At 39.1% G+C, this 23667-nt stretch overlaps 1 protein-coding gene across 2 annotated transcripts in view; it reads right to left on the bottom strand.

Moving 5' to 3' along the window:
• Positions 1 to 23667, bottom strand: part of CPED1 (cadherin-like and PC-esterase domain containing 1) — a 327742-nt gene that overhangs the window by 2711 nt on the left and 301364 nt on the right. The window lies entirely within an intron of this gene.

The following is a 23667-nucleotide window of genomic DNA, read 5'->3' on the forward strand; positions in this document are numbered from 1 at the left end:
TCTCTCTCTCTCTCTCTCTCTCTGTCTCTCTCTCTTTCTCTGTTTCTTTCTTTCTTTCATGTATAGGAGGCTAAAGTAACTCCACTAGATGCTAATCTGCCATGTTGACTTCTGATTAACCCCAGTCCCAGGAAGGTCTGTAAGATTTCCAGTTTATCTATTGTTCCTTGTGTAAGAGCACACTTACGGTAAATCCTGCCCTTAGGTCAAAACAACCTTGATGTTATCATACTTCAATCTTCCTACACATCCCTCTGAATCACCTTTTTCCAATGGCATATAAACTCTGAGTCTGGGGTGATAATGGTGCAGGGAACCACCATCGTGTCTTGCTGTCACCTGAGACACAGACAAGGCTTCTGTTTGTAAGTCCCTTTTAAAAGTTCCTTTCTAAGAAAATGGATTTGTTGGCCTCTTTCTTCAGCCTCTCAGCTTCCTGAACTTTTGGGGGTAGGTTTGCATAGATCTGCTTACCACAGAGAACAGTGGTTTTAAGAAGCATCATAAGTTATAAAAGGGTATATAATAAAACAGTTTATTTCCTATTTCTGTTCCTCACCCCAAGCTACTAAATTCCCTCCCCAAATAGATTGTTCATTTCTTGTGATTTCATTCATGGTTACTTTATGAATAGATATACGGACACATCCAAACAAAGAGGCTACATTTGTAATCTACTTGTATATTTTACAAACGTTGTCCTGGTGAAATCATATAATTATCAGCTTTAATTACTGAGTTAATCAAACTCAGGTTGTTAGCACAAGAGAGCAAAAGGGGGACAGAGAGAGAGAGATTGGGGGAAAGTTGGGAAGTAGAAAAAGAGAGGAAGGGAAGGAGAAAAAGTACTGGTAAGGATGTTTTGGGTGTCTTTATAATAAATGAATGACACATGGGGGGCTGGCAAGATGGCCAAATAGGAATAGCTCCAGTCTGCAGCTCCCAGTGAGACCAAGGCAGAAGGCGGCTGATTTCTGCATTTCCAACTGAGGTACCCAGTTCATCTCACTGGGACTGGGTAGACAGTGGGTGCAGCCCATGGAGGGAGAGCTGACGCAGGGTGAGGCGTTGCCTCACCAGGGAAGTGCAAGGGTTGGGGAACTCCCTCCCCTAGCCAAGGGGAGCCATGAGAGACTGTGCCATGAGGGATGGTGCTATCTGACCCAGATACTACGCTTTTCCCACAATTTTCGCAACCCACTGACCAGGAGATTCTCTCGGGTGCCTACGCCACCAGGGCTCTGAGTTTCAAGCACAAAATGGGGCAGCCATTTGGGCAGACTCTGAGCTAGCTGCAGGAGGTTTTGTTTCATACCCCAGTGGTGCCTGGAACACCAGTAAGACAGAATCATTCACTCCCCTGGAAATGGGGCTAAAGTCAGGGAGCCAAGTGGTCTTGCTTAGTGGATCCCACCCCATGGAGCCCAACAAGCTAAGATCCACTGGCTTGAAATTCTTGCTGCCAACACTGTAGCCTGAAGTTGACCTGGGTCACTCGAGCTTGGGTGGGGGTAGGGGCGTCTACCATTACTGGGGCTTGAGTAGGCAGTTTTCCCCTCACAGTGTAAACAAAGCTGCTGGGAATTTTGAATTGGGTGCAGAACCCACCACAGTGCCAGGCTGCTTCTCTAGATTCCTCCTCTGTGGGCAAGGCATCTCTGAAAGAAAGGCAACAGCCTCCATCAGGGGCTTATAGATAAAACTCTCCTCTCCCTGGGACAGAGCACCTGGGGGAAGGGGCGGCTGTGGGCGCAGCTTCAGCAGACTTAAACATTCCTGCTTGCTAGCTCTGAAGAGAGCAGAGGATCTCCCAGCACAGCACTAGAACTCTGCTAAGGGACAGACTGCCTCCTCAAGTTGGTTCCTGATTCCCGTGCCTCCTGACTGGGAGAGAGATCCCAGCAGGTGTCGACAGACACCTCATACAGGAGAGCTTCAGCTGGCATCTGGCAGGTGCCCAGGTGCCCCTCTGGAATGAAGGTTCTAGAGGAAGGAGCAGGCAGCAATCTTTACTGTTCTGCAACCTCCGGTGGTGATACCCAGGCAAACAGGGTCTGGAGTGGACCTCCAGCAAACTCCAGCAGACCTGCAGAAGAGAGGTCTGACCGTTAGAAGGAAAACTAACAAACAGAAAGGAATAGCATCAACATCAACAAAAAGGACGCCCACATAAAAACCCCATCCGAAGGTCACCAACATCAAAGACCAAAGGTAGATAAATCCATGAAGATGAGGAAAAACCAGCACAAAAAGGCTGAAAATTCCAAAAACCAGAATGCCTCTCCTCCTCCAAAGAATCACAGCTCCGTGCCAGCAAGGGAACAAAACTGGATGGAGAATCAGTTTGAGGATTGACAGAAATAGGCTTCAGAAGGTGGGTAATGACGAACTCTTCCAAGCTAAAGGAGCTTGTTCTAACCCAATGCAAGGAAGTTAGTAACCTTGATAAAAGGTTACAGGAACTGCTAACTAAAATAAGAAGTTTAGAGAAGAACATAAATGACCTGATGGAGCTGAAAAACACAGCATGAGAACTTTGGGAAGCATACACAGGTTTCAATAATTGAATCGATCAAGCAGAAGAAAGAATATCAGAGATTGAAGATCAACTTAATGAAATAAAGCATGAAGACAAGATTAGAGAAAAAAGAATGAAAGGAAAAGAAAAGGAATGAACAAAGCCTCCAAGAAATATGCGACTATGTGAAAAGACGTTTGATTGATGTACGTTTGATTGATGTACCTGAAAGTGATGGGGAGAATGGAACCAAGTTGGAAAATACTCTTCAGGATATTTTTCAGGAGAACTTCCCCAGCTGGACGTGGTGGCTCATGCCTGTAATCCCAGCACTTTGGGAGGCTGAGGCAGGCGGATCATGAAGTCAGGGGATGGCGACTATTCTGGCTAACACGATGAAACCTCGTCTCACTAAAAATACAAAAAATTATCTGGGCATGGTGGTGGGTGCCTGTGGTCCTAGCTACTAGGGAGGCTGAGGCAGGAGAATCGTGTGAACCTGGCCTGGGAGGCGGAGCTTGCAGTGAGCCGAGGTTGTACCACTGCACTCCAGCCTGGGTGACAGAGCAAGACTCCGTTTCAAAAAAAAAAAAAAGGAAAAGGAATGAATGAAGCCTCCAAGAAATATGGGACTATGTGAAAAGATCAAGCCTACGTTTGATTGCTGTACCTGAAAGTGATAGGGAGAATGGAATCAAGTTGGAAAACACTCTTCAGGATATTATGCAGGAGAACTTCCCCAACCTAGCAAGGCAGGCCAACATTCAAATTCAGGAAATACAGAGAACACCACAAAGATACTCTTCGAGAAGAGCAACCCCAAGACACATAATCGTTAGATTTACCAAGTTTGAAATGAAGGAAAAAATGCAGCCAGAGAGAAAGGTCAGGTTTCCCACAAAGGGAAGCATCAGACTAACAGTGGACCTCTGCAGAAGCCCTACAAGTCAGAAGAGAGTGGGGGCCAATATTCAGTATTCTTAAAGAAAATCAGAATTTCATAGCCAAACTAAGCTTTATAAGTGAAGGAGAAATAAAATCCTTTATAGACAAGCAAATGCTGAGGGATTTTGTCACCACCAGGCCTGTCTTACAAGAGCTCCTGAAGGAAGCACTAAATATTAAAAGGAAAAACCGGTACCAGGCACTGCAAAAACATACCAAATTGTAAAGACCATTGACACTACGAAGAAACTGCATCAACTAATGGGCAAAATAACCAGCTAGCCTCATGATGACAGGATCAACTTCACACACAACAATATTAACCTTAAGTGTAAATGGGCTAAATGCCCCAATTAAAAGGCATAGACTGGCAAATTGGATAGTCAAGACCCATTGGTGTGCTGTATTCAAAAGACCCATATCACATGCAAAGACCCACATAGATTCAAAATAAAGGGATGGAGGAATATTTACCAAGCAAATGGAAACAAACAAACAAACAAACACCAGGAGTTGCAATCCTAGTCTCTGATAAAACAGACTTTAAGCTAACAAAGATCAAAGGAGATAAAGAAAGAAGGGTATAGGTATACCCTTATACATAATGGTATAGGGATCAATGCAACAAGAAGAGCTAACGATCGTAAATATATGCACCCAATACAGGAGCGCCTAGATTCGTAAAGAAAGTTCTTAGAGACCTGCAAAGAGACTCCATTCCCACACAATAATAGTGGGAGACTTTAACACCCCACTGTCAATATTAGACAGATCAACGAGACAGAAAATTAACAAGGATATTCAGGACTTGAACTCAGCTCTGGACCATGCGGACCTAACAGACATCTACAGAACTCTCCATCCCAAATCAACAGAATATACATTCTTCTCATCACCACATGGCACTTATTCTAAAATTGACCACATAATTGGAAATAAAACGCTCCTCAGCAAATGCAAAAGAACAGAAATCATAACAAACAGTCTCTCAGACCACAGTGCAATCAAATTAGAACTCAGGATTAAGAAACGAACTCAAAATCGTACAACTATATGGAAACTGAACAACCTGCTCCTGAATGACTCCTGGGTAAATAATGAAATTAAGGCAGAAACAAATAAGTTCTTTGAAACCAGTGGGAACCAAGACACAACATACCAGAATTTCTAGGACACAACTAAAGCAGTGTTTAAAGGGAAATTTATAGTACTAAATGCCCACGTGAGAAAGTGGGAAAGATCTAAAATTGACAACCTAATGTCACAATTAAAAGAACTAGAGAAGCAAGAGCAAACCAATTCAAAAGCTAGCCGAAGACAAGAAATAACTAAGATCAGAGCAGAACCGAAGGAGATAGAGACACGAAAAACCCTTCAAAAAATCAGTGAATCCAGGAGGTGGTTTTTTGAAAAGATTAGCAAAATAGATAGACCTCTAGCCAGATTAATAAAGAGTAAAAGAGAGAAGAATCAAATAGACACAATAAAAAATGATAAAGGGGATATCACCACTGATCCCACAGGAATACAAACTACCATCAGAGAATACTATAAACACCTCTACGCAAATAAACTATAAAATCTAGAAGAAATAGATAAATTCCTGGACACATACACCCTCCCAAGACTAAGCCAGGAAGAAGTCAAATAGATCAATAACAAGTTCGGGAATTGAGGCAGTAATTAATAGCCTACCAACCAAAAAAAAAAAAAACCCCAGGACCAGAAGGATTCACAGTCGAATTCTACCAAAGGTACAAAGAGGAGCTGGTACCATTCCTTCTGAAACTATTGCAAACAATGGAAAAAGAGGAACCCCTCCCTAACTCATTTTATGAAGCCAGCATCATCCTGATATCAAAACCTGGCAGAGACACAACAACAACAAAAAAGAAAATTTCAAGCCAATATCCTTGATGAACGTCGATGCGAAAATACTCAATAAAATACTGGCAAACCAAATAGAGCAGCACATTAAAAAGCTTATCCACCACAATCGAGTCGGCTCCATCCCTGCGATGCAAGATGGGTTCAACATATGCAAATCAATAAATGTAATCTATCACATAAACAGAACCAATGACAAAAACCACATGATTATCTCAATAGATGCAGAAAAGGCCTTCGATAAAATTCAACACCCGTCATGCTAAAAACACTGAATAAACTAGGCATTGATGGAATGTATCTCAAAATAATAACTATTTATGACAAACCCACAGCCAATATCATACTGAATGGGCAAAAGCTAGAAGCATTCCCTTTGAAAACCGGCACAAGACAAAGATGCCCTCTCTCACCACTCTTATTCAACATAGTACTGGATGTTCTGACCAGGGCAATCAAGCGAGAGAAAGAAATAAAGTGTATTCACAAATAGGAAGAGAGGAAGTCAAATTGTCACTGTTTGCAGATGACATGATTGTATATTTAGAAAACCCCATCATCTCAGCCCAAAACTCCTTGAACTGATAAGCAACTTCAGCAGTCTCTGGATACAAAATCAATGTGCAAAAATCACAAGCATTCCTATACACCAATTATAGAAAAACAGAGCACTAAATCATGAGTGAACTCCCATTCACAATTGCTACAAACAGAACAAAATACCTAGGAATACAACTTACAAGGGATGTAAAGACCTCTTCAAGGAGAATTACAAACCATTGCCCAAGGAAATAAGACAGGACACAAACAAATGGAAAAACATTCCATGCTTATGGATAGGAAGAATCAATATTGTGAAAATGGCCATATTGCCCAAAGTAATTCATAGATTCACTACTATTCCTATCAAGCTACCATTGACTTTCTTCACAGAATTAGAAAAAACTACTTTAAATTTCATATGAAACCAAAAAAGGGCCCGTATAGCCAAGACAATCCTAAGCAAATGAACAAAGCTGGAGGCATCACACTACCTGACTCCAAACTATACTACAAGGCTACAGTAACCAAAACAGCATGGTACTGGTACCAAAACAAATATATAGACCAGTGGAACAGAACAGAGGCCTCAGAAATAACACCACACATCTACAACCATCTGATCTTTAACAAACCTGACAAAAACAAGCAATGGTAAAAGGATTCTTTATTTCATAAATGGTGTTGGGAAAACTGGCTAGCCATATGCAGAAAACTGAAACTGGACCCCTTCCTTACACCTTATACAAGAATTAACGCAAGATGGATTAAAAATTTAAACATAAGACCTAAAACCATAAAAACTCTAGAAGAAAATCTAGGTAATACCATTCAGGACATAGGCATGGGCAAAGACTTCATGACTAAAACACCAAAAGCAATGGCACCAAAAGCCAAAATAGACAAATGGGATCTAATTAAATAAAAGAGCTTCTGCACAGCCAAAGAAACTATCATCAGAGTGAAGAGGCGACCTACAGAATGGGAGTAAATTTTTGCAATCGACCCATCTGACAAAGGGCTAAATCCAGAGTCTACGAGGAACTTAAACAAATTTGCAAGAACAAAACAACCCCATCAAAAAGTGGGTGAAGGATATGAACAAACACTTCTCAAAAGAAGACATTTATGTGGCCAAAAAACATATGAAAAAAAGCTCATTATCACTGGTCATTAGAGAAATGCAGATTGAAACTACAATGAGATACCATCTCATGCCAGTTGGAATGGCGATCATTAAAACATCAGGAAGCAACAGATGCTGGAGAGGATGTGGAGAAATAGGAACACTTTTACTCTGTTGGTGGGAGTGTAAATTATTTCAACCATTGTGGAAGACAGTGAGGTGATTCCTCAAGGATCTAGAACTAGAAATACCATTTGACCTAGTAATCTCATTACTGAGTATATACCCAAAGGATTATAAATCATTCTACTATAAAGACACATGCACACATATGTTTATTGCACCACTATTCACAATAGCAAAGACTTGGAACCAACCAAAATGCCCATCAATGTTAGACTGGATAAGGAAAACGTGGCACATATACACCATGGAATACTATGCAGCCATAAAAAAAGAATGAGTTTCATGTGCTTTGCAGCAACATGGATGAAGCTGGCAACCATCATTCTCAGCAAACTAACACAGGAACAGAAAACCAAACACCTCATGCTCTCACTCATAAGTGGGAGCTGAACAATGAGAACATATGGGCACAGGGAGGGGAGCATTACACACTGGGGCCTGTCAGGAGTTTGGGGGGAAGTGGAGGGATAGCATTAGGAGAAATACCTAATGTAGATGATGGGTTAATGGGTGCAGCAAACTACCATGGCACATGTATACCTATGTAACAAACTTGCAAGTTCTGCATATGTATCCCAGAACTTAAAAGTATAATAAAAATAAAATAAAATAATAACAAATTATGAATTTCATCACTTTAAGGTAATTATAACATACTTTTTCTGTCACTATTTGGACATATAAACTAGTATCAATGACTAATGAAAGTAATTCTAGCTTACGCAGTTTTTAAAAAATTGTTTTGAGTTATACATAATAATTTAGGTACATATTTTTTCATCTCATATAAGGTATTGCAATGAAAATGGTTCCATGTAAACAAAATTGAGTATTTTTAAAGAAATCCCATGATATCTATTTGGAAGAGAAGTAGTTTTAGTTACATTGCAAATGAACTTGAACCATTTCTTAAAAGTTATTTGAATAGGAAATATGTAAAGATCTATACCAAAATATTAACAGTAGTGACCTTTTGGTAGAGGAATTATAGGACATTTTTAACATATTCTTGTAACTTTTGGCTTGATTTTTTTCTTTTAGTATAATACAATGAATGTGCATTATTTTGTAATGATAAAATTGTGAAACTATTCACATTTGAAGAAAAAAATGAAACAATAATATGTTTTAAAACCAGTTATACTCTGCTGACCACAAAGAGATGTTTTCCCGTAGCTATGGAAGGTTTGGCTTTGTCTTGATCAGGCCCTCAAATCAGGTAACTCTTAAGAAATCCAGTGAAATCAGGAGGTTGTAGTGAGGAATCCCTGTGGATTGTAATTTAGAGCTGAATTTGCAGTCAACCACTGATTAATATTCTAGGTCCTGGGGTCAAAAGTTTCTACTGTGTACAGCTCTTTCCACCCTTATTTGGTTATATGGTAACTCTAAATATGACAGGCAGGAGAGGTACATCAATGTTTTCCTGAAAGTTTTGTCAATTTTAGAGGAGGTTTGTACTCACAGCAAGATTAGTGAACAGTCTTCAGGAAGTTTATTTAAGAAAACATTTAAGCATAAATATCACATTCGACCTTGAAATAATATTTTTCCAATGTTCTGAAGCCAAAATAAGGTTAATTTTGTTTATACGATTTTATCTAGAGTTCCGGCTTTTGCAAGTGCCTGATGGTCTGCATACTAATTACATGCAAAATAGAAACGGGTCCATCCCAGTGAAAAAGGTTATAGTTCTTTAAACATTATTTTAATATTTGTGTGATTTTAGGGTTGAATTTAAAGCTGCATTACAAACATTGGATAATGCTGGTGTAGATGCTTACAACAATCTTAAATGTGATCCATAAACGGGATATACAAAAATATAGATCTCCAGTGTATCTGCTGAAGCATATGGCTTCCATTTGGGAGTAGTGTCAGTATTTTGACAAATCTCGATGGGAAGGTTGATATTTCTATTTTTAGAGATCACTAAATTGATGTCTAAGAAAGGAAATCAGGATGATAGGGCCTCTTGTAGCTTCTGAGGACCAGGCTAATGCCTTCTACAGGGCCAGTGCTCCCATATGTTCTTCAAGATAGAACTTTTCATGCCCAGGCCAGTGACTGGCCCAACACTTAATTCACTTGGTTTCCCTTGGAAACTATTTTGTAGAAAATAATCAAAGATGATGTTTCCTAATCCCTTTGTTAAGTCATTAGCATCCTGATACTAAAAAGAATTAGTTCAATTTTGATTTGTAAAAATTCCTTTGCCATTGTGAATTGAATCCAGGAGCATTAAAAACATCTGACAGTATTTTATGCTGCATCACTAGCCCATACAATTTATTTCAGGAATGCAAAATGTTTCAATATTATGAAATATTTCATTACAGAAAATTACCAAACAATTATATGTAACTGTATGATTGTTTACCCTGAAAATCCAAGGAATATACTGAAAAATAATTAGATATTATAAAGTTAACATTTGAAAATTGTATAACTTTTCTGTAGTCTATAAATAATTAGTAAGAAATATATTAGAAGAAAGATCCCATTACAATACTGAAACAACTTCACTAAATTCAACAATGATATATAGGATGCAGGTGAAAAATATATCAAAAGTTTAATGAGTCATTAAAAAGCACATGAACAAATGCAGACATGTCATGTCAAATCTTCCCAAATTAATTAAAATGCTATTCCAATTGTAATCACAGAAGAATTTGGGGAAAACATGAAAAAAAAATTCTAAAATACATCTTAAAGAATAAATGTAGGAAAATAGTTAAGACCATCTGAAAGGAAAAAAAAAGTGGTAAGAGGAGACTTTCAATGCCAGGTATTCATTAATCACTATGAATAGAGTCTACAAGCATGACTCATTATGATTTGAATCTACCATCAGCTGACTGAAGGAGTGCTAGTGGTCACAAACTTGGTGCTTCTTCTCTGGTTTCTGATGCCTTCCCTGGCTGTTACACCTCTCAGTTTTCCTTTGGAAACCTCTTTTCCATGGTAAATAAAGTCTCTTAGAGAGTCACCATTGTCACTGAAGGTTTCCTTGGTTTCATTGCCAAAATTTAAATGTTGCTTCTCCAGGAAGACACCACAACCCTCTTGTGTATGTGTGTGTGAATGTGTGTGTGTGTGTCTGTGTGTGTGTGGCAGCGGAAAGTAGGGGGTATAAAAGGGTGGCACTGATGGTGGTGCTACTTGTCCTACCATGGTTAATGATCTTTAAATCCCAGATGATATGGTTAGGCTTTGTGTCCCCACTCAAATCTTATCTTGAATTGTAATCTCCATAATCCCCATGTGTCAAGGGAGAGACCAGGTAGAGGTAATTGAATCGGGGAGGTGGTTTCCTCCATGCTGTTTTCATAATAGTGAGTGAGTTCACATGGGATTTAATAATTTCTTAAGGGGCTCTTCCTCCTTCACTTGGCACTTCTCCTTCCTGCCACCTTGTGAAGAAGGTGCCTGCTTCCCCTTTGCCTTCTGCCACGATCATAAGTTTCCTGAGGCTTCCAAGTTTCTGAGCCCTCCAAGTCTCTAGGAAGTTCCAAACATTTTCCCATCTTCTTCTGAGCCCTCCCAACAGTTCAGCTATGCTGAACTGTGAGTCAATTAAACCTCTTTCCTTTATAAATTATGCAGTCTCAGGAAGCCCTTTATAGCAGTATGAAAATGGACTAATACACCAGGTGTAGTTAATTTTCTCTGAACATCTACTGCTACTTCATGGACACCACTTTTCCATCTGCAGCCTTTATTCCTGTTATTTGGGGACTCATGTTATCCAGTGATAACTTGTTCTAACATCTCTCCAGTGCTGCCATCCACCAACTTCTTGAGCACATGTTGTAATCCTGTTACCATCCTAGATATTAACTGGGTTTTTAAAAATCAAATTTGATGAGCCATTAACCTTATAATCCTTCAGAATCTCCCAGGGGTAGGAGAAAGCATGCTAGTGGAAAAGTAGTGTGTCTTCTAGGAGGATCCCAGGTTTGGACTGAGGGATTCAGTAATACATGGGCCTGTGTAATGCACTGACAGGCAAGGCATTCCTGCCAGGCTTATTTATGAGACTGAGGAAACCCTGGGGAAAGAACCTTGAGGCTGTGTCTTCTACTTAATTTCAGATGCAACTTGGCATGTCTCACCTCTACAAAGATGAGTGATATGATTTGGCCATGCCCCACCCAAATCTCATAATGAATTGTAGTTCCTGTAATCCCCACATGTCATGAGAGGGACCTGGTGGGAGGAAACTGAATCATGGGGACAGTTACCTCCACGCTGTTATCACAATAGTGAGTGAGTTCTCAGGAGATATGATGATTTTATGAGGAGCTTTCCCCCACTTCACCATGCACTTCTCCTTGCTGCCACCATGTGAAGAAAGACATGTTTGCTTCCTTTCCACTATGATTATAAGTTTCCTGACGCTTCCCCAGCCATGCTGAACTGTGAGTCAATTAAATCTCTTTCCTTTATAAATTACCCAGTCTCACATATGTCCTCATAGCAGTGTGAGAACAGACTATTAGAGTAAATTGGTACCTGGTAGTGGGGGACTGCTGTAAAGATACCCAAAATGTGAAAGTAATCTTGGAACTGGCTAACAGGCAGAGGTTGGAACAGTTTGGAGGGCTCAGAAGAAGATAGGAAAATGTTTGGAACTTCCTAGAGACTTGGAGGGCTCAGAAGACAAAGATGTGGGAAAGTTTGGAACTTCCTAGAGACTTGTTGAATGGCTTTGACCAAAACGCTGACAGTGATATGGACGATAAAGTCTGAGCTGAGGTGGTCTGAGGGAGATGAGGAACTTGTTGGGAACTGGAGCAAAGGTGGCTCTTGTTATACTTTAGCAAAGAGACTGGCGGCATTTTGCCCCTGCCCTAGAGATCTGTGGAACTTTGAATTTGAGAAAGATGATTTAGGGTATCTGGCAGAAGAAATTTCTAGCCAGCAAGTGTTCAAGAGGAAGCAGAACTTAAAAGTTGAGACAATTTGCAGCTGATGATGATGTGACAGAAAAGAAAAACACATTTTAGGGGATAAATTTAAGCCAGCTGCAGAAATTTGAGTAAGTAACGAGGAGCCAGGTGTTAATCACCAAGACAATGGGGAAAATTTCTCCAGGGCATGTCAGAGACCTTCATGTCAATCCCTCCCATCACAGGTCTGGAGGACTAGGAGGGAAAAATGATTTAGTGGGTCAGGCCTAAGGCCCTATGCTCTGTGCAGCCTCAGGACATAGTGCCCTGTGTTCCAGCTGCTTCAGCTCCAGCTGTGGCCAAAAGAGGCAAATATACTGCTCAGGCCATTACTTTAGAGAGTGCAAGCCCCAAGCCTTGGCAGCTTCCAAATGGTGTTGGGCCTGCAGGTGTGCTGAAGACTAGAATTTAGGTTTGGGAACCTCCACCTAGATTTCAGAGGATGTATGCAAACGCCTGGATGTTCAGGCAGAAGTTTGCTGCAGGGGCAGAAGCTTCATGGAGAACCTCTGCTAGGACAGTGCAGAAGGGAAATGTGGGGTGAGAGCTCCCACACAGAGTTCCCACTGGGGCACTGCTGAATGGAGCTGTGAGAAGAGGGGCACTGTTCTCCAAACCCCAGAATGGTAGATCCATCAACAGCTTGCACTGTATGCCTAGAAAAGCCACAGGTACCCAATGCCATTCTGTGAAAGCAGCTGGGAGGGAGGCTGTACCCTGCGAAGCCACAGGGGAGCTGCCCAAGGCTGTGGGAGACCACCTCTTGCATCAGCATGACTTGAATGTGAGACCTGGAGTGAAAGGAGATAATTTTGTAACTTTAAGGTTTAATGATTGCCCCACTGGATTTTGGATTTGAATGGGGCCTCTAGCCCCTTTATTTTGGACAATTTCTTTCCCTTTGGAATGGGTGTATTTACCCAATGTCTGTACCCCCATTTTATCTAGGTAGTAACTAACTTGCTTTTGGTTTTGCAGGCTCATCGGTGGAAGAGACTTACCTTGTCTCAGAGAGACTTTAGACTTCGACTTTTGGGTTAATGCTAGAATTAGCTAAGACTTTGGGGGACTGTTGGAAAGGCATGGTTGTGTTTTGAAATGTGAGGACATGAGATTTGGAGAGGGGCCAGGGGCAGAATGATATGGTTTGGCTGTGTCCCCACCCAAATCTCAGCTTGAGTTTTAGTTCCCATAATCCCCATGTGTTACGAGAGGGACCTGGTGGGAGGTATTAATAATGGTTATCTCCATGATGTTCTGATGATAGTGAACGAGTTCTCATAAGATCTGATGCTTTTATAAGGGACTTTTCCCTCACTTCACTCTGTACTTCTCTTTGCAGCCACCATGTAAAGAAGGATGTGTTTGCTTCCCCTTTTGCCAGAGTTGTAAGTTTCTTGAGTCTTCCCCAGCCATGCTGAACTGTGCGTCAATTAAACCTCTTTCCTTTATAAATTACCCAGTCTCGGGTATGTGCTTATAGCAGCATGAGAACAGACTAATACAGTGAGATTAACTGAGTTCTATGATACTGTGAGCAACTATAAGTAAATGCTGAAAAATGTGTTTCACTAAACAGTATAACTCATTGGAGCCCAGGCTTTGGAAACCCACCAACTGAGAATACACAAAGGGACAAAGTAAGGCTCTGCACAGACAATTGTGCAGATTTGGGACTATAAGAGCATGTATCAGGCAGAGCCATGGGAGACAGTCACCATGGTTAGTGCCTGGGATGGCTGCAGCATGTGTGCTCTTAGAAAGGCAACAAGAAATCAGACGTGGCAGTGTGTGCTGGAACAGCTCTGAGCCCATGGGAGTGGGCTTGTCCCAGAGCTCCTGTTTGGGAGGACCTATAATATTTACACAGAGTTAAAGTTAAAGTTCCAACATGAGCAGATGAGGAACAGAGTCCGGGTAAAGAGGGTCATGTATGTTGTATTTAAGGTGTCTGTATGTCTCTCTTCCCCACTCTTAGTGACTAGAAATCTAAACACATAGAGCTTAGCACAGGAGCTGGAATGCATTGCATGCTCAATACATTTTAGTTAAACTTGCAAGTATATTTTGTCTTACATTATTGTGTTCTTGTCTAGATGAAGGGCGCAAATTCCTTTGTAGATAGCTTTCTAGAACTTGAAGGCAAGATATAAATTAAAAGCTGAGTACAAGGAGAATTCAATACTGAGATAGAAGAATGAAAAATTCACATTGCAGATTAAAATGAGGTTTAAACTACTATTCCCTAAAGTGTTTATGGTGAAATAAAGTAGTTCTATATGAAGCCCAATCTCATATAAATCCAGTGGCCATAAATGTGGTCCTAATACTTTTAATGACATGCGATTAAAATCAAGAATGTAGATTTAAAACAGAACTATGTACCAAAGGGCTAATTGAGTCTCTAATGTAGAAGACAGGAGTTTTTGTTTTTATTGTATATACTTATTTTTAATTGTTATAGTGAAAACGAATTCATGGAATCCTTTTGTAATGAAAAAGTAGAAGAGAAACAAAATGATTCTGTATCTTGTAGAATTACAATTTAATGCTTTGTTTTTTCCATATAATATCCATCCTTCAATCTTCAGAGTTGTCTGCGTCAGGAAACACATGGAGTAATTCAGATATGCTCCCTACCCTCAAGGGGACTATATAAAGACACATGTCTAAGATACTTGAAGTAAGAACAAGAATGAAGTGACTTCAAAGACATTGTCTGAGACTAGCTCCCCAAGGTCAGGCACCATGTTGTTTCCATGTTATGAATAGTTCCTTAGTACATTCAAAAGACTTAGTGCTAATTTATGGTGGGCATGATCATCTGTTCACACAGCTATTATTCCTTTGAACGTGTGTGTAAAATTCAGTGTCCAGCATTGCTGTCAAACTGCTGTTGCTGAGTCCCTGAGTTTCAAAATATTACCTTATTTTACTTACTCTTATAGGCTCTAAAGTAAAGAAAAAGGAGTTAGCTGCATTTTTAAGGCTTGGAAATGTTATGCCAGTGAAAGATGTTTGATACCTGTATAGTAAGGAGCAAATTGCTTCTTTCCTTTGATCTCATGTGTGGAAATGTGCCCATTTGGGTCCTTTCCAAAATCAGAGAGCCATTTGGGGTTGTTAAAATCCAACTAAAGTGTCAACTGGAATGTGACTTTGAAAGAAAGCTGCTTGTAATGCACATGTTAGGTTACCTTTGAGGCATAATAATAATAGTAAACAACAAAATGAGCCATTAGAAAACATCAGTGAAAGATTTAGACCTTGACACAGAGACACAAGGCCTCAGATGTTTGTATACAGTGGTTACCTTAATCAGAAACAAATTCTAATGGTTTGATACATCCAAATGCTTCTCTACATCTGGGTGCAGATGACTTGACCACTGAAAAACAGACATGTATATCTAAGGGGAAAGGAAGTACTACATATGGTTAATAATACATACATGTGTGATTTGGCAAATGTTTGCATCATGTTAAACATGAGTGTTAAAGGATAATTTTTATTTTGCCAGTTTAATCTGAAGTAACTCCTCTTTTGTGTTTATTTTCTTTTTGTGAATTTGCTACATTGAAGTACATTTAAAAGTAGGAAGAGATGGTGAAGGACAATTTATCTCCATGCCGTGTGATAATCTGTTAGATCAGCATTGTTCCGTAAGTCTTATAATAAAAATTGTTTTTCTCACAGCAGTGTTCACATTTGATTAAGTTACATGTAAGATTTTCAAGTAAAGATTACAGTGTTTCAAAGACAAATATTTTTAATATACTGACTATAGAAATTTAGGAAAACAATTTTGGAGCTAAAATAGAGTTTTTAAAGTATAAGATCTTATAGACTATGTAAATGATCACTTTTCTGTGACTCAGTGTAGCAAGAATTGAAATTCTGTGCTGTGGAGTGTAGATGTAACTTTTACTTTTTTATAGATTCCTTATACGGTAAGTGATCTGCCAGTTTATAATTATAGATACTTCCACAGCTCCACGCCATTAAAAACGTGGGTACAGAGAGATTTCAGAAGGCATAAAAATGGCCACAATTCAACTTGACTGGATTTGGCCTACGGGAATTATAAGACTTCCCAAACAAACAAAAAATTGTCCTAATTATGAAACAAAACTTAACGTTGCAATGTTTACTATTAAATGTCGGTAACTTCAACACTCAAAATTGATTTCACATAAACCGTCATCAGAATGTGTGTACTGCCATGTCAATTAACTGCTGCATCTAAAAATAACTTTGAATTTCCAAAAAGCCAGTACAAAAGGGAAGGCTTGGTGAACTGGAAAGGTGTCAGGCAGATTACAAACAAATACCTTTCTTAAAATTGATCTTGACCTGAATAACCCACAAAGAACTTCTGATGTGGTTCCAGATCCACAGAATAAAATAGAAAACAATTTTCATGGTGCAAGTGTTCCAAAATTGTCCTATACTGGATTAGAGGATGTTCTGATTACAAATATGTTTCATGATCATGGATGGGGTCTGAAAAGGAGGCAGGGTAATGGCTGTCTGAGGCTGGAAAACATGAGATTGGTCAGGCAAATGTGCTAGTCTTAAGATAAATGTATACTGTTGAAGTACTTTTTGTTGGATGTAGTCATTCTGCAGATGGCATTTAATCCAAGATCCAGTCACCAAATCATGACCGGCTGAAAAAGTAGTCTAAGAATTCACAAAAGTGGAATAAAAATGACATGACAAACAATAGCTAGAAGTGAGTCCTTATAACTTATGATCTCACTTCAAGACATCATGCAATTTTTACAGATAATAGGGAATTCTTTCATTTCATTCCTTAGCCCCCAAATATTTAATTATGGCCACATGAAATAAACTGTGTTTTGATTGAAGGGAATCCAACTTCTGAATCTGTCAAAGATGCTGGAGATTAGGGGGCAAGACTAAAATTTTCTTTAGGCATGAGTTTTGTTTTGTTTTGTTTTGTTTTGGTGTTTCCAGATTTGCAGTCAGCATATTGTCTGCCTCCCACCCTTGCTCTAATCCCCAGCCCTTCTTCTTCTGACAGCTGAGCCTTTGTAACTCCTGCCTTTGGATAAAGCTGAGCATTGGCTCTGGCAACAAATTCTGCTCTGTGGTGCGGAGACCGATGGTAAGGAGCTCCAGATCAGAAGTTTACCAATTTAATATTAAACTGTTGGTTCTATCTTACACTCTCATGCAGTTCCCCAGACACTAAATTCCCCTGTCTTAAAACTCAATTTCCCAAGTGGTTGAATATCTATGTTGCTGAATTTTTACACTATTGGAATGACCTATATTCATCTTGTTATAAGCTAATTCCTCTTTTGCTCTATTTAGATGTGCATCTTGGCTCTTGGAATCTATTGGACTTTAACACACGGTATTTGTTTCCATCTAACGCTCTTGAACTTAAATACTTTATTTAAGATTAAGGCACTAAATGTTAGGCAATTTGTGTGGGGACTAACATTTCCAACTGCTCACTTCACTGTAGGAATTTGCTCAGCACTACTCTGGCCTTTTCAAAGAAGATCTTCTGGTGGGTCATTCCGTTTCTTGTCAGAAGAGCTCTCCAACCTCCTGTCTGAGGGACCCTATGCCTGACTGTGGAATGCTAGGAGGTCTAGGGAAAAGTTCAGGGCTCCTCCCTTCACACACCAACTTTACCTTCATCTTTCTGTTTTCAGCCTATAGATTAATTTATTCTTTACTATACCTGTGTTTCTGAGTCCTGACTTTCTGCAGTTCCATTTAAAAATATATTGTATGTGATGATATAGATTTCCAACTGTATGGGCTGGGGTGAGGAACCCAGGGGTCTACCAATTTTGTACATAGACTTTTAGCCAATTGTTTTCTGACCTGTGTCTCAGCCTTAACTTTCTCAGCATAGGATCTGAGCAGAAGTATGCCTCACTCACACCTGCTATTTCTCTTCTCTAGGCACTTCCAGTTGTACCTTATTTTGCCTGCTAAGTCAAACTTCATAGAATGAATTCAAATGAATTCAGATTTCTTGTCTGTTATGAGTTATTTCTTATTCTGTTTTTTCTTTGTGGTGGGGGATGAGGAGTAAGTGAGTAGCTTTATGTCTTTAAAGTATTTTTCTTGGGGTTTCAAGTGGAAGAGAAGATAAATGCTTGTGGTCAATCTGCCTCATTTAGTCTGTACTTCATGCATGATTTTTTAGACCTTATCCTCATGCCAATTTTCTCAAAGTGTGTTTAGTGGGGTGTTAATAGTTGTGATAAAAAAAAAAAGAAAAAGTCATTCTGTGGTCAAAAATGCAGGGGAAAAACTGGGTCACACTAAGCTAACCAACTTCTTTAGTGTAAGGGCTTTTGGGATTATTTAATATACTAATATTATTATCTGAGAACCCATAAGGTGGAGGCATATTCAGTATTTCTCAAACCACAAAACCTGTTTTCACCAAATTAGAACATTAAACCTTAATATAGGAAATGCTAATCAAAATAGTTCAAACTCTAACTTAGCTTGGTTCTTAAAGGCTAGTAATAAACTCCCTGACATGGGGGTTTATTGCAAAGAACACGAAAGAGTTTATGGGACAACATCTTTTTTTTAGCCACACTGACATTCTAGGTTTCAGTATCGCAAAGGTTGGGTAGTATAGCTGCCTTATGGAGTCATAATAGCAGTTCAACGTAAGTTACTTTCACTGTTTGTTGACCCTCCATTTAATTATTCTTCTTAAGAGAGAGACCCTGATTTAATCGGTGTTATCACCATTCAATATAGGGTACTGCCTCTGAAACAGGATTTTGTACCAAGTCATCTCAGAAAAGGCTGGGCTCCCTCATGACCAGTGAATTCATTCTCACTGGGCACTGATCTCTAATCTAATCAGCTAGTAGCAGAGGGTAGAATTCACTTACAGATGATTGAATGAGCACTGATCATTTTACACAAAAAGAACTGTTTGAAACCACGTTTCTAAAAAGGAGTGTAGGAATCTGTGACTCATCTTCAGTACAGGGCCATTGAAAGATTTTTAAATGACAACACCAAATTTGAAATATAGGAACATTCTCCTGCTGGGGGGTAAGAAGGATGGATTCAAGTAGTTGACACTGGAGGCTCTGAGATAAAAGTATTGCAATAGCTGAGGGCAAAGAAATGATAGGGAAGGAGAGACCCTCCTCCCCATCTTGTTCATTTGCCACCCCACACACTGTGTACCTGAATCCTCGACCTGCTCCTCAGGGGCCTTTCTCCAACTGTCCTTCTCTGTCCTGTATTTTTATTCTATCTCTTGGTATTGATTCTTTCCCCTCTGTTTAAAAATGTGCCAGTCTTTCCTCCTTGAAATCCAATATCTTTATCCCTTTCTTATTTTAATTTATTGAAAGCTGTTATCATCCCCCTTTCTATACCTTCCTATACCTCTTCGATGTAGTCTAGTCTAATTCTTTCCCCAACATTTTACCGAAACCACTCTTAAGATGATCCGAAAAGACTCCCCTGTTTCATGCCAAAAATAATATTTTGAAATCCTCACCTTCATAGATCTATTACATTTAACAACGCTGACCCTGTCTCTATCTCTCCTTTTCACAAATGGTTACTCTGTGGCTTTCCATGGCATCACCTTCTACTAGAGTTTTCCTGCTATTAGTTTATATTCTAAGTTCAAATGCTCCTATTCCTCCAGACTTTGCTTAAATATTGATGTTTCCAGGAGTTTCTTTCTCAGCCACTCTACTCACTTTCTCTGGATGATCTATTTTCTTTTCTTTTTTCTTTCTTTGGAAGTTAAAAACGTAACCTGCATGACTTCACACATACAGTGGGCACAGGGCAAAGACTTATTTAATTCACTCAGTGGGAACAGCAGGAGGCAAAGCCGGCTCAGAGGAGGATTCAGGGCTAAGTGCCTACAGCCCTTGAGAGATTGCGCAATGGATTAGGGTGGGAAAGAAGAGATGGGTTGTCGATGACGTGCAGGCAATGCAGCCGTCACCACTTGCCATCCTCTCTGCCACACGGAATACACTTGCACCTCTCCCAAAACTCTGCAGTTCACACAGGATGTCAATGAGTCTGGGCTCTGTGGATGATCTATATTCATGGTTTCAACTACGACCTATTTTCTGATGATTCCCTGTGCTCTCTCTCATCCCTACCGGTCCCTCCAGTGTCATATTTGTATATCCAACTGCCCATTGGAGATCTCCACCTGGATGTCCTACAGGCAACTCAAACACAACATGTTCAAAATTGAACTCATCATCTTTTCCTAAGATGGTGCCTTTTCAGTCATTCTCTCTCTCAATTGCCAGTTTTGCTCCCTAATCCATCACTCAAGTTAGGAGTCATCTTTGATTCTTCCCACTCCCGCATGCCACAAATAAGATCTACAGATACCATTTTTTAAAACCAGGCTTGCTTTTGTCCACATCTGTCTTATACTTGCTGTCTCTGTCCTGGTTTGGATGGAACTTTACCATCTGTCACCTGACTTCTGGAAAAAAATCCCCTAACTTCTCTAACTTGGTCTTCTTCAAATTTTCCTTGCTCACTGTTATTAGTCTTAACTGTTTGAAACAAAACCATGACCATCTCACTGCTCTCCTGAAAACCTTTCAGTGGGTCTTCATCACCTACAGGATCATCCAGCTCTTACCATAATCTTGCCCTCACCTACTTTTTCCAAATTCTTTTGTGATTTATGTTCTACTATATACAGGATTGCCTGTGATTATGAGAACATCAGGTGTTTCAGGGCTACTTTGGTTCACATTATCCTCTGGGGTTGCAATGGCCTTCCTTCCACCATTAGCCTCTTACCTTGATTAAGTCCTGTTCATCCTTCAACAATTAACTTGGATGGTAATTCAAGGAGAAATACTTAATCCTCAGATTGAGTGGCTCTTCTCGGTATTTCACAGTATCTTATTCATATATCTGATGTGCTATGGAAAGTATTGTTTCATAATATGGGTTTTTAGGCCTGACCCTGATTGCAATGTCCTGAGGGCACAGAGTACACTGGATTTATTTTGATATAACTACTGTTTAGCTCAATAACTGGACTCACAAAATAAATGTTGAATGATTTAGTAAAAGAATAAACAAGGTCAAGGCAGTTGGAATGTAGTGTAGGAGAAAGACGTGGAAAACATACAGCATGTAAACAGGATTTGGTAACTGGCTGGTTAGGGGTTGTGAAGGGACTGGAGAAAGATAAGCAAAAGTCGAAGATGGCTCTAGTTTATAAATGGCAGTGTGATAGAGTAAATTAGGGAATACTAGAGGGGGAGGAAAGTTTAAAGGAAATATTAATTCTTCCTTTAAGGATGTGTTGATTTTGAGATACTTATGGGAGTCCTGTAAAATGCTCTTCTAACTCACTTTACAGCAGTAGTACAATGCTAGATAGATAGATAGATAGATGACAGATAGAGTAGATACTTAAAAATATCTATATCTATTGAATTAAATTTCCATACTAATTCATTAAAAATAGCCATGCTGAAAGTTAAATTCTGGGTTCTTCTATATCAGCTAACTATGTTAAATTTGGATATTTTGGTTTTTTTTTTTTCCTAAGAGTCATTATTTCAGTTTTTGTTTTTTTTTTTAACCAGATGAATTTAAAGTTTCTTTTTTTAAATGTTTAAGTTGTGGTTAGATAGTAAACTTGTAAAGTTTAAAGGAGAAAGTAAAACACTTTATTTCTAGGCCGAATAATCTTTTGTTTATTTAATTAAGATTAAATAATAAAGATTATAGGGTTAAGATAAAGTAATAGTGGGAAACCATCTCTGACAAAGAACCAAAAACTCCCTTCTTTTCTTCTTTCTATAATACCAGAATCAAAGGAAACCTGCTGGTATTAGTGGCAGTTTGATGCCAGATGTTTCTTGTTGACTGAGTCAAAAGCTGTAGCTACATTTGCCAAAAATGGAAGATATTATATAAGGTCTGCATAATCTATTAGACTAATGAATAATAACATATCAATTGGTTGTGGATATTTCCCTTCTGCAGTCAGGTTTGTGTTGATAACATTATTGTATTTTTTCCAGGTTTTAGCTTGTTCACAGTAGGTGTTTGCCACATAACCGAAGGCACTATCCAAAATTTCTCTTGGGCAAGAGCTACCTGGATCCTGTTTGTTGTCCTGTGTAAACATTGGGAAAACGTAATCCATTTCCACTCATAAAAAGAAACACCTGCTTTTCCAATCAGCAGGAACATGTTAGTCAAAATTGATGCATACCAGTTGGGAAATTGTTTATGGATTCTTGGTGGCAACATATTCTCTTTTGGTGCCTTGACAGATGAAGGAAACACCTCAAGACCTTTAATCTCACCTATGGCGGTAAGAGTTCACTGAAGCAAGTTTGTTGTGTCTATGACAGAATTCTAACCACAAACCAAAGAAAAAACATCAGTATCTTACTGTAATGATTATACCAACCCTTCTCAGGTATCCTTGAATCTATTGTGGGAATAGTTTAGTTGAACATCAGAAGATAAAAGTCCCCCAAGCCAGAATTGTTATGGTTCCAACACAATTTTTTTCAACTCTTGCTAGTATTTTATGGTAAACTTTATTTGCCAGGCTCATAAGATGAGCACAAAGGGGAAAAATGATTATCAACAGAATTTTTGCCCTTTTACTTTTTAGACGTGAGACCAGTCATCAACTTTTTTTCCAGCTTGCTGAATTCATTATCAAACCATCCTCTATGAAGAGTTTTAGATTTTTTAGATTGCTTGTAATAAGCTAACATTGCTGTTACATCACTCTTAAGATGTTAGGTGATGATTTAGAAAGATTATAAGATGTCAGTGTCAGCTCTAGAGACTTCCTGAGGTACAAGGGGTACAAACTGTTCAAGAGTTAAGCAATAATTATGCCTAAGTGATGAATGAATTTAGAGACTTTATGATGAAGGGAGTCTGAGAAAGATGATCATATCAGATTATGTTGTGACTGGAAAGGCAAATGCTCCCAGAAGCTTATTTTAGCTTAAACATTAAAACTTCAAAATAGAGAACACTACTCTGAAATCAATTAAGATAATTTGGGGGAGACTTACATGGCTTGCTATCAAGACTGCCTACATCAGAAATAGACTTAAGAAAAAGCGAGTTGCATGTGATAATTACACCCCAAAAACTATAAAGTCAAATAAGCAAAATGATTTTACCTGACATGCTTGAAGCATTGTTACTATGCAACTTAACGATAATTTTAATCAGTAATAATTATAAGCCAATATTCTAGTGCTGATGGTTCAAAGAGCCTTTTTTGTGGTTTCTGAATACAATGGCTATTAATGTAAACTGGTTGATGCTGTGGTGGGAGAGACATATAACCATGTGGGAAGGACATCTTCTGTTTTTAACTGGAGACATGTTGAAATTATTAGAGGACATTTTCCTCTTTAGGCTTTCAGAGGACTAAAGCTAAAAAAAGAAAAGTGGACACCTTTCCACAAAAATATGAATTGAAGACACATTATGTAATAATA

The sequence above is a fragment of the Mandrillus leucophaeus genome, unplaced genomic scaffold (assembly GCF_000951045.1).
Source record: "Mandrillus leucophaeus isolate KB7577 unplaced genomic scaffold, Mleu.le_1.0 Scaffold5, whole genome shotgun sequence".
In the NCBI taxonomy this organism is placed as follows: domain Eukaryota; kingdom Metazoa; phylum Chordata; class Mammalia; order Primates; family Cercopithecidae; genus Mandrillus; species Mandrillus leucophaeus.